The sequence below is a fragment of the Dendronephthya gigantea genome, unplaced genomic scaffold (assembly GCF_004324835.1).
Source record: "Dendronephthya gigantea isolate DGI-Jeju-01 unplaced genomic scaffold, DenGig_1.0 000004F, whole genome shotgun sequence".
NCBI classification, from domain to species: domain Eukaryota; kingdom Metazoa; phylum Cnidaria; class Anthozoa; order Malacalcyonacea; family Nephtheidae; genus Dendronephthya; species Dendronephthya gigantea.
In genome coordinates, this window is record NW_021163014.1 from 3,987,546 (window position 1) to 3,999,730 (window position 12,185).

A 12,185-nucleotide genomic window follows, 5' to 3' on the forward strand; every position below is an offset into this window, starting at 1 on the left:
ACTACCAATTATCACAAAACTCAATAAGCTGACCTTTTTGTGTGCCACCTGGCACCTAAGTATGTGATGTGTCTTGAGGGCCCTACCTGGTCTACCACAAATAGGAAGAGCACACACATGAGACAGGCAATCCAGATTCCAGCAGATTAATTCCATACGACGGGCTCAAAATATAGTGTGCCTCCTCTACAAAATTGAAACATACTAATATATGTCTGTAGCTATATCTGTATAAATTCTCGATATATTTCGAACCTTGTTTAACTAAAGCCTGGTTTCCATATGACGCCGACCTGTCGCCAACTCATTGTCCGTAATCATCTGAGGAGAAAATGATTTCAGAAAGCTTAAGACAAAAGATTTCACTCGTCAGTAAAAGACAATAATCACCGAATAATACTTTGCCCACGGGCCACGTCGGCGTCTATGGAAACCAGGCTTAAGGTTCACGCACGCCGCACGGCAAGCGCTTTCCTGCGTTTTACTCTTTTTTCCGCGTTTTACCCTCTTTTCCGCGTTTTACCCTTTTTTCCCCCCTCCCGCCCCTTTTTTTTTACCCTCTTTTCCGCGTTTTACCCTTTTTTCCGCGTTTTACCCTTTTTTCCACGTTTTACCCTCTTTTCCGCGTTTTACCCTCTTTTCCGCGTTTACCCTTTTTTCCGCTTCCGCGTTTTACCCCTCATCCCGCTTCCGTCATTCCGCTTCCGCCATTCCGCTTCCTCGTTTTACCCTTACCCACATTTGCGGTTGAAGAAATTTACTTCCTTTACGACATATAAACTTGTACTCGTGTGCAGTGGGCTACCCAGGGAGTTCAGTTGATATCTCCCAGTTACAGAAACTGTTTATGTTTCTCTTCGTATTAGCCGAATCATCAGAGCCGACAGTTGAATCTGTATCAACACTATAGATACCAGAATCCGCGGTGTCTTCTTTGAGAACACTTGCTTCACCTTCGACTACACTTGTAGACTTTTTAAAAAAGATTTTACAAGATTTTCGAATAGCCTTAAGGATCTTACTGTTATGGTTATGTTAACGGAGAGAATTACGAGGAAGTTATACTGTTTATCGAACAGTATTTGGCGTTGAGCTCGACATGTTTCGTGACGACAGAATCACATTTCAGACCGAAGGGGCATAAAAGATATTCTGAAACAGGTAAAATATCATTTTCTTAAATTATATTTATACACTCAGTATATTATTGCCATTATTAATGTATATTATGGCTTGTACTTCGAAAAAAATACACTATCATCGTTGTGCATTTTATCGTACTGAATGCTTATCCAATGATTTTCCTAGCGTCTCCAATTTTCGAGCACAAGCGCGGAAATGTACCTGTTTCGATTTTTGGAATCCTTTTGTGATCGTTGGAGCAGAGATCAGACACTGTTTACATGGTTCTGAAAAGGTACAACGCATTTTTTTACAATTATTTTTTACACAATTATTTTTTTTTTCATTACCAAAGTCTATATATAGGATGCGAGAGGTAGTTGGAAGCCAAAGCCTGTACACGAGCACAACTATGGAAGGAATCGTCGAATAAAATTACAAGGAACGCGAAAACTAAATTGTTCGGTTGCTGTACAACTACGGCATATTGAAGTATTCGACGAATTTGAATTACCAAATGATTTGCCTACTCCTAACAGCATCCGAATGGCCAAAGAGAAAACGCCAGAAGAGCTTAAAAAAAAACTGGGTTCAAATGAGGCGTTAAAGACATCTACACGACACTACTTGAAAATCCCTTTAAGCAAGGAGCATTCAGGGCATCCAGTTGGAGAAAGTTCGTCGGTAAACCAAGTAATTCACAAAAGAATCATCGAACGAATCTATGATCTCGCAAAGAAAAATGTCACTGGTGTAAAGGAGGTTAAACGATGTCTGCACGAATTCGTGGAAAAAGAGCTACTTTCTGGTGCTCCGAAACACACGTGGCCAAGGAAAACAAATCGCAGATACTATCCGAGTTCCAATGACCTACGAAATCATATTTCAAAAGCTATTGCCGCTGGAAAATACTGCAACGATGACCAAGAGTCTCTTCTTCGAAAAATAACTGATTTAAAAAAGTCTTCGCCATGTACAAGATTCTTCCTGCGAACCCAAGAGGGCGAACCGAACTATTTTGGTGCCAGCGTGCCCACTAACGAGAGCGATAATTTTTTTTTTGTTCATCACGAAGAGTGGCAACGAAAACTTCTTCTGAAATATGGAAGCGATCTTGTCCTCCTTGACGCGACGTACAAAACCACGAAATATGCCATGCCGTTGTTCTTCTTGTGCGTAAACACCAACGTTGGCTACAAAGTAGTTGCTGAGTTTATGTGTCAACACGAGGACGAAATTTCCATATCCGAAGCCTTGGGGATCTTGCGAGGATGGAACCGGGACTGGAGTCCAAAATACTTTATGGTGGATTTTTCAGCCCCTGAAATTGGGGCGATCGAAATGTGCTTTCCTGGTGTTATTGCATATATCTGTGATTTCCACCGTCAGCAGGCAATCCAGCGTTGGGTCAGATTGGGGAAAAACGGGCTTGATCAGAGTGAGCAAGAGTTTCTCCAGAAATCAATGACAACAATTGGCAGAGTTGCAACAGAGGCGCAGTATAACGACGAGTTAACCAAGCTTCGCCAATCAATGCTCTATAAAACAAAGGGAAATGTGAGAAGTTATGTGGAAAAAACGTGGATCGCTTGTCATTTTCGCTGGTGTCACGCCTTTTGAAAATCACAAGCATTAAACATCGTCAATACCAATAACGGAGTCGAGTCTATGAACAGGCTATTCAAGTACGACTACCGCATCGTCGTCATGATTGTATGTTCTTTCCTGCCAGATTCATATCAAACCTACCTAAGTGCTAACTTACGTTTGAGTGGTTCATACCGAAAGTACAACGCGATTGTTCCTGACTACCTGCAAAACCGTCCACCAAACTTCGTTAAACATTGTCTTAAAAATAAATTCGCCGCCCAGGAGATCCAGGAAAAGGACATTACTTGTTTAAACGATCAACAAGGGAAGTTTCTGGTCAAAAGTTCAAACAAGAAACTGAGCTACCTGGTTCAATTCTCATTTCCGAGCTGCACATGCGAATCTTGGAGGCAATCCACTTTTCCATGCAAGCATTTCTTTGCGATCTTTAATTTCTTTTCCAAGTGGCAATTTTCGAGCTTGCCTTTGGCCTATCGAGAGAGCATCTTCATTACACTAGATACTGACGGTTTGCTAATCAATCCACCAACTTCCATAAAGAAAACAGTAGATCCACCTGAACTCCAGACGTAACTCCAGAGGGATCACCACCGGACTTGCAAGCACTTGGAAGCAATCAGTCTTTGTCTGCAAACAATTTCACCTCACCAGTATAGAACCCGGCACTCTTGCGACACTCAAGAGACAGTTTCAAGATAAGCTCTCTGGACTGAAGAATATCTCGTTTTTGGTAAAAGATGCGAAGATGCTTCGAGTCGCGATAAACATTGCTGACAATCTACAAGTGGCACTTCGCTCAACTTGTCCAAAGGTAGATGGACTTTTTCTAAGAAGTAGCCCTGAAAAGAAGAAATTGAAAATTACATCAACAGATTACCATAAAGTATTTCATAAGAAGTTGTCTCTTAGGAAAAAATGGAAGAAGATCGTTTCACCAACAAATATCAACACAAATGAAGATAAGGTGAAAATTTCTTTTAAAAAATTAAATGACTCTTCCCCACCTACAATACAGAAAACAACTATTATATCGCTGTTACAACAAATTTGATTGATCTTCTTTTACAGGAATTACTTGTACAAGAAAGAGCACCCATTCATTGATCTTACTCTGGACCCACCCAATGAAGAGTTATTCGATCCTGACACAAAACCATTACTCAAAAACAGGTGCATATACTTTCATTTTTAAGTCTCTGTAATGCTTGTATCTATATCGTTATACTCAGTTATTGCCCAGATTACAGAATACCTGAACCCAAAATTGAGAATAAGATTCTTTAACAATTAATTTAATCTTTAACGTTTAGCCCTGCGTTATCTCAGATATAGAATGAGAAAAGCACATAAATAGAGATTACTTCATGGTTGGCGAGTGCGTACGATTTTTATGCACGAGTTGTGAAGGATCGCAATACGAACGAGTGAGCGCAGCGAACGAGTGAGTTTGCGATCCTTCGCAACGAGTGCGTAATAAAAATCGTACAAACGAGCCAACCATGAAGTAATTTGTTTATTAAATGTGTATAGAGATCAATTTGACAACGACACGCTTTTACTATACAAAAACACAGCGAGCAACAAAATCGAAACTTTATGCATGAAAACATATTTATTACCGTTCAGTTTCTTTGTAATTTTGTTCAATAGAAGTTAGACATTCTTTCCGAAAGATTTGAGAATGTGCTGAATGTAAAAATATCTTGAATATGAGAATTATGTTTTGAATCTCACTCCTATATCTCGAGCCCATCTTGAAAGAAAATTTAAACAAATTGCCGCCAAAATGACATACGACAATTTTTCACGTGTGAAGAATATCGTACGCCCAATCAAAAGCCGTGTATGGCCTTTTTTTTACACGTGAAAAACATCGTACGTCCAATCAAATTGCATTAAATTAACTTGCACAGTGAAATACGATTTTTATTTCATCAATCTGCTGTGCATAAATCTCTATACACATATAATAAAGAGATTTAGCCAATACAGAGTTTATGGAATGAGCATATTAAATACAGTTTCTTTTCAGCTGTGATTTGCTAATGGAAATTGAAGACATGATCAAGCTCGTCCACAACAAAATACCTCTCGCCATACAAAAGAATTATTTACGCGTGCAAGAATGGGTCTCAGAACACAGGTACAGTACTGGAATTTGGACCCGTGAAACTGAACATATCAGACATGTGCACATTACTCCCCCCTGGCTATAGCATCATGTTCAAGGAAATAAAGTCAGTTGTACACAAAAATTTTGTTCCTGGTTGGCTTATAGATAAGGTAGTTACTTTTTTAAAGTTGTATTAAATTTCGAAATAGCAAATTCACAGAGTGATTTATAAAAAATTGTCACTACGTCACAGAATAGGTATTAACCAGGTTGATATAGGAATTAACATGGTTTATCCCTCTTCGGTGACTATGTAGCAGATACTGTAGTTTTGTTATTATAAAAACCCCATTAACTGTTGCATACTCTCCCACCAGTTGAGGAGGAAATTGTTTGATGATACATTTGGGCATATTGCTTGTGGAAATATAATATTTTTTTTTAAACAGAAGAAACAATTCACTTTGCAAAGTTTGTAAAGAAGATGATGGGGATGACTGGATTGGTTGTGATGCTTGTGGCCAATTTTTTCATGCCAGCTGTTTCATGTTGGATTATGGTCAAGCATTACAAGACATGTTTTACTGTAATTAGATAATGCTGGGGCCCAAAAAACCCTGTGGTTCCGGTTTCATATTGTGAACTCTATGAACAACCTGCAATACACTGTATGAGCAACCTGCAACCACCCAAATAAAATAGGGTTGCACCATCAATGATGTCAAAAAATGTGGGTTGATTGGCAGAAAAAAATAGGATTGGTTGGGAAGTCGGAACCACAAGTACTTTTTTCTTAGCCCTGGTCTATTCCAATCAGTCAAAACAATAAACCATGCATAAGATAGTTTGGGCTATACAGGGATGTGTCACTTATGGGGCATCTGTCACATCATGCCACCTGACAGTAATGTTTTGAATAACATTTTGCCGGTGCTACGTACTGGATGCAAATATTATTTTTGGTTGGTAACGTAGGGGATAGTCAGAGTTATATATAGAAGTGGGTATATAGATAGAATTTTATGACATAAATTTTTATTGTAGTTGAGAAGTATTGCACCTCAACATTTTGTAATAGTTTTGTAAAATCTTAAGTTCGTAAAAAATAATCTCACCCAGTGAAATGAATACAAAGATCCAAAGATGCATATTAAATCCAAATGTGCATCAGCAAAATAGTTGAGGATGTGAATAGACACTGTAAATACTTAAAATAACACGCATACAAAAGTATTTAAGGTGGCTCCCTACAATTTTTTAAAATATTGAAAACTTGTGGTTTTGATTTAAGATTTTAGCGCGAGATTTCTTGCTAAGGAAAAGAAATTTCCCAGATATATTAACCAACATTCTAACAGTCAGAAATTGCCCATAAGCATGACGTCATTACCGTTGTTATGGTAACAATGGCGATTCAATATGGCCGACACTTTACCTATTCACGCATTTTACTCGAAAACAAGTTCGGTTACCCCAATTTTTTATTTTATAAAACGTTTTCTTACAAAAAAATGGAAAATTTGAACCAGTTAAAAAAAATTCTATAGAGCCAAATTTATTAAAAATTAAAAAACTTGATTTTTCGTTATAGAAATTTTTTCGCTCTATAGAATTTTTTTAAACTTGCTCAAATTTTTTTTTTGTAAGAAAACTTTTTATAAAATAAAAAATTGGGGTAACCGAACTTGTTTTCGAGTAAAATGCGTGAATAGGCAAAATGGCGGGCATATTGAATCGCTATTGTTACCATAACAACGGTAATGACGTCATGCTTATGGGCAATTTCCGACTGTTAGAATGTTAGTTAATATATCTGGGAAATTTCTTTTCCTTAGCAAGAAATCTCGTGCTAAATTTTAAATCAAAACCACAAGTTTTCAATATTCTTAAAACTGTGGGGAGCCACCTTAAAGTTCTGTGCCGCCGATCTGTTTTGCAATCTCAATACGAACATGCTACCATTATTTACGAAGAAATAACGAGTTTGTGTGAACAACCGCATACCAAATGTATTAATGTCACCCACAAAGAACGCCCGTGAGGTAGTCAACCCCACTGAGCTATATAATAATTCCTGGAGGACCGGCACCTGTCAAAAAAGTGAAGCAAGAAACATGGCGGATTTTTTCGTGCTGACGCCAGATATGGTCCGAAGAGGTCATGGCAATTACCACTGACAACCGCGATACAATGCTTCAGGCGCACTCCTTCTCCCTCCGGCTGTTTTCAATTTTATTTTAATTTTTCTTGTGATTTTTTCGTATTTTTTCAACCGAACATTGATAGTTTTTCACTGACGTGAAGGAACAACTGCCTTTTTTCAGTTTGGGGATGCTGTTAGTCGCTAAAAAGGGGGAATATCGACTCCGACTCGCACTTGTAAGACTTACATTTGTTTTTGAATCTACTTTGGTGGCATTTTTAGCTCGCCTGCACTTTAGTGCAAAAGAGCTATTGCTATAGTCTTGGCGTCCGCGTCCGCGTCCCCGTCCCCGTCCCCGTCCCCGTCCCCGTCCGCGTCCGCGTCCGCGTCCGCGTCCGCGTCCGCGTCCGCGTCCCCGTCCCCGTCCCCGTCCCCGTCCCCGTCCCCGTCCCCGTCCCCGTCCCCGTCCCCGTCCCCGTCCCCGTCCCCGTCCCCGTCCTCGTCCCCGTCCTCGTCCCCGTCCGCGTCCACACTACATGATAAGTAGAATGTTAAGATGCCACTTTTATTTTCCCATTATTTTCAACTTATCTACTTAAGGAGTCTATTTGTTGCAAAAGAACCATTTACCAGGGGGGAGTGAACATTATACAACAAAATATAATGATAAGGTCAATGTTAAAATGCTATATTTTTTCTATACTTTGGCTTTACATCAGAGGAATCATTATCAATATAAGTCATCAATATGCATTGTGACTATTTATTGCCATTTGGTACACATATATACAATAATAAAGAGAGTTTTGCTCAAAATTATCAAATGATAAGGTGAATGTTAAGCTAATTAGCATAATGATAAGGTCAATGTTAAGATGTTATATTTTTTAAATATTTTGGCTTTGCATCAGAAGATTCATCATAAATATAGCTCATCAATATGTCTTTTGACTATATGGTGACATTTAGTACACATTTACACAAAAATAATGGGAATTTTGTTCAAAATTATCAAATGATAAGGTGAATGTTAAGCTAATTAGCATAATGATAAGGTCAATGTTAAGATGCTATATTTTTTAAATATTATGGTTTTACATATCACAGGAATCATCATAAATATAAGTCATCGATATGCATTGTGACTATTCAGTGCCTTTTGGTACACATTTATACAATAATAAAGAGAGCTTTGCTCAAAATTATCAAATGATAAGGCAAATGTTAAACTTATTAGCATCATGATAAGGTCAATGTTAGAGTTATCCAGAGTTATCACGCTCATTACGATTTTCAGGGCTATTGTGTAGCCCTGTTTTTTTTAGTTCAAAGTTGTAGCTGAATCATATTTAACGAAACTATTTGTACAACCCTAAGCCAAATGAAAAACTTTCAAATATTTTCACCTGTATGCTACCATTTGTTTGTATTGTACATGTACAATTATAAATTATGAGATTGTGTTGTGACATGCCGTATCAAAATTCAATCGCTTATTAAATGACTTAAATATAGAAATCATTCAGGGAGTGAAAATATATAAAACATAGTCCAACGTTAAAGTTTAAAGAATATTGTCAGATAATTCGCAATTACAAGCTTTAGCACATAAGTATTTATAAGTAGAAAGCCGATAGGCTCGAAATGCAAAGGAAATGGCAACGCATGTGACATATATTTGCATATTATTTATGTAGATACACAAGCAAATATATTATTAAAGCACCTATAAGATTTATGTACATACCATTTCGTTGTTTGATGCATAATCCTTTTTTGTGTAGATATAAAAATCCAATCTTGTTTATTTCATAAAGCTAGGCGCACACACAACGATTTTAGTCGGCCGATTCCTGTCTAGATTGTCTAGATGGATGTTTTCATCAAAATGTGGCGACTGGCAATCTATACTTGGTCAGATTAGACCAAGTAGACTCGCGTACACGCGCGAGGCGCGAGCGCCGCGAGAAGGAAAACATGTCTGGGCAAGGGCAGCCTATATGTCTAAACCTGAATGGACCAACTACCGTAAAATCGTTGTGTGTGCGCCCGGCTTAAAGCAGGGACTTTTGCCTGGTCCGTTAACTTACCTGTTGATATCACGTGCGCGGATTGCGAGAAACGGAAGAAGTATTGGTCACAAATAAAACTAATGTAATTCCGAGGCCAGTTTTGGCCAGTAATTCTGAGGTCACAACTAATATCTGAAGTTTGTGCTTAATATTACCTTCCAACGCGGATTTTAGCCTTGTAATTTGTAATAAAAAGATCGGTAATTTGTGCTTCATACAGATACCTTTCATACAGAGTTTAGCCTTATTCTAGACAAACAGTGCAGGCGAGCGTTAGGTGATTTCAGCACCTCTCTGGTTAATTTTTACTACTACTTGCACAGAAGATGTACATAAAGCTTCCTGTTTCCGAGCTTCACGCTTATAATAATGGATCAGAGTTTATTTACATCAATTTTTTTTAATACGTAATTTATAAGTGCAGTTGTTTCGCAATCGTTAATTTTTGTGCCAAAATGATATATTTCAACATCTTGTTGCAAGATCTTTGCACTTGCCAGGCATTTGCATCATTTTATTTAACCCTGTATCCTTCAGTATGTATGTGTATCAAGCTGAAATTTTTAGCTGAGGTTTAATAATTTTGGCAAAAGCCATAACAAAGTGATATGAACTAGTATTCTGCATATAGGATTGCTTTTACTTGGTCAATAGTTCTGTTTTGGCTAAGATCAGACATTTTATTTTCACTTTTCAATGGGAGAATGGCTACATGGTTTATAATTTATATTTATATTTACATATTTAAATGTCAATTGTGGGAAAATAGAAACCAGAAATAGCAGAGCTTGCCCACTTTTCCCATTTGTAGTAAAACTATACACAATGCAAACTAACTTTGATCTGGTATCATACAGTGAACATAATAAACATTATTATATGGCACGCGGTCTCGTGACTAAAATGGCGTGCGCTGATTGGTTCTTTGCCGGTCTGGAATCCCCCAGTATTAGACCGTTGCCGTGGTAACGGTCCAACTCTCATATTTTTGAACAAAAACAAGCTTGCACTTTTATTTTTGACACGAAAAATATCGACGGAGAATGGACGAAGAAGGGCATTATTTGGTACATGTGAATATTATATTTATTTATCTTTGATTTTTAGCTCGCCTGCACTTTAGTGCAAGAGAGCTATTGCTATAGTCTTGGCGTCCGCGTCCCCGTCCCCGTCCCTGTCACCGTCCCCGTCCGCGTCCACACTACATGATAAGTAGAATGTTAAGATGCCACTTTTATTTTCCCATTATTTTCAACTTATCTACTTAAGGAGTCTATTTGTTGCAAAAGAACCATTTACCAGGGGGGAGTGAACATTATACAACAAAATATAATGATAAGGTCAATGTTAACATGCTATATTTTTTCTATACTTTGGCTTTACATCAGAGGAATCATTATCAATATAAGTCATCAATATGCATTGTGACTATTTAGTGCCATTTGGTACGCATTTATACAATAATAAAGAGAGTTTTGCTCAAAATTATCAAATGATAAGGTGAATGTTAAGCTAATTAGCATAATGATAAGGTCAATGTTAAGATGCTATATTTTTTAAATATTATGGCTTTACATCAGAGGAATCATCATAAATATAAGTCATCGATATGCATTGTGACTATTCAGTGCCTTTTGGTACACATTTATACAATAATAAAGAGAGCTTTGCTCAAAATTATCAAATGATAAGGAGAATGTTAAGCTTATCATCATCATGATAAGGTCAATGTTAGAGTTATCCAGAGTTATCACGCTCATTACGATTTTCAGGGCTATTGTGTAGCCCTGTCTTTTTTAGTTCAAAGTTGTAGCTGAATCATATTTAACGAAACTATTTGTACAACCCTAAGCCAAATGAGAAACTTTCAAATATTTTCACCTGTATGCTACCATATGTTTGTATTGTACATGTAGAATTATAAATTATGAGATTGTGTTGTGACATGCCGTATCAAAATTCAATCGCTTAATATAGAAATCATTCAGGGAGTGAATATATATAAAACATAGTCCAACGTTAAAGTTTAAAGAATATTGTCAGATAATTCGCAATTACAAGCTTTAGCACATAAGTATTTATAAGTAGAAAGCCGATAGGCTCGGAATGCAAAGGCAAATGGCAACGCATGTGACATATATTTGCATATTATTTATGTAGATACACATGCAAATATATTATTAAAGCCAGTTAAATTGTAGACAGGGCCCTATAAGATTTATGTACATACCTTTTCGTTGTTTGATGCATAATCCTTTTTTGTGTAGATATAAATAAATAAAACATTGTATAAATAAATAAACTAAATTAATACTGTATGCCATATAATAAATCCCTTATTAACCGAATACGTTCGTTCCGTACTGGAAAAATATCAGACCTCGGTCTTTTATGTACGAACCTCGCTATCGCTCGGTCCGTACTGTCAAGACCTCGGTCTGATATTTTTCTAGTACGGACCTCAAATTCGGTTAATAAGTGGTATGTATTAATAAATAATTCAAATTTGGTGCAAACCTTACAATGAAAATGCTGAACAGATTAGGTAATAAAAGCAAATTTTAGACCATAATAATATACAAAGCCATATTAATACATCCAGGTCTGCCATACTTTAAAAACAGAAACAGTCAGTCCCAAGAATCCTTCACTGCTCCATACCCAGACAATTTAATAGAACAGAAACAAAATCTAAGTGACTAAATAATCTTGCAAACTCAGCACTCAAGGTATTAAAACACACAGTGGCGGATTATAAATTACGGGGCCTGTAGGCTAAGAAGAAATTGCAGGCCTCGGAGTCAGATAATCTATTCTCACTGGTACTAAATTTAGTTACCAGTTAGTTTTCATATTATTAAACTGCATGGCACGGCTAAGAAACAACGAATAATTCGTCGCTTCAAGGAGGATTCAAACTCGCATCTTTGGGTTTCTAGAAATAGAAAGCAGCAAATATTCCAGATAAATATATGAAACTCGCGTGAATGCCGTACTGGCTAAATAAATTTCGAAAATTATTGAGATGGTCAGCGGACTTGATAAAACGCAATACTTCATGAGTTCTGAGTATCGCGCAAAGAAATTAAACAATGTGTTGTGCGATAACGGTTAAATAGTCCAA

At 37.2% G+C, this 12,185-nt stretch overlaps 1 long non-coding RNA gene across 1 annotated transcript; it reads right to left on the reverse strand.

Moving 5' to 3' along the window:
- Positions 1-1,350: 1,350 nt before the first annotated feature.
- LOC114515598 lies at positions 1,351-8,768 on the reverse strand. The gene is made up of 3 exons (XR_003686207.1): positions 8,737-8,768; positions 3,079-3,572; positions 1,351-2,660 (listed from the first exon to the last, which is right to left on the reverse strand). It is a non-coding gene; the product is annotated as an uncharacterized LOC114515598 (long non-coding RNA).
- Between the last annotated feature and the right edge of the window lie 3,417 nt (positions 8,769-12,185).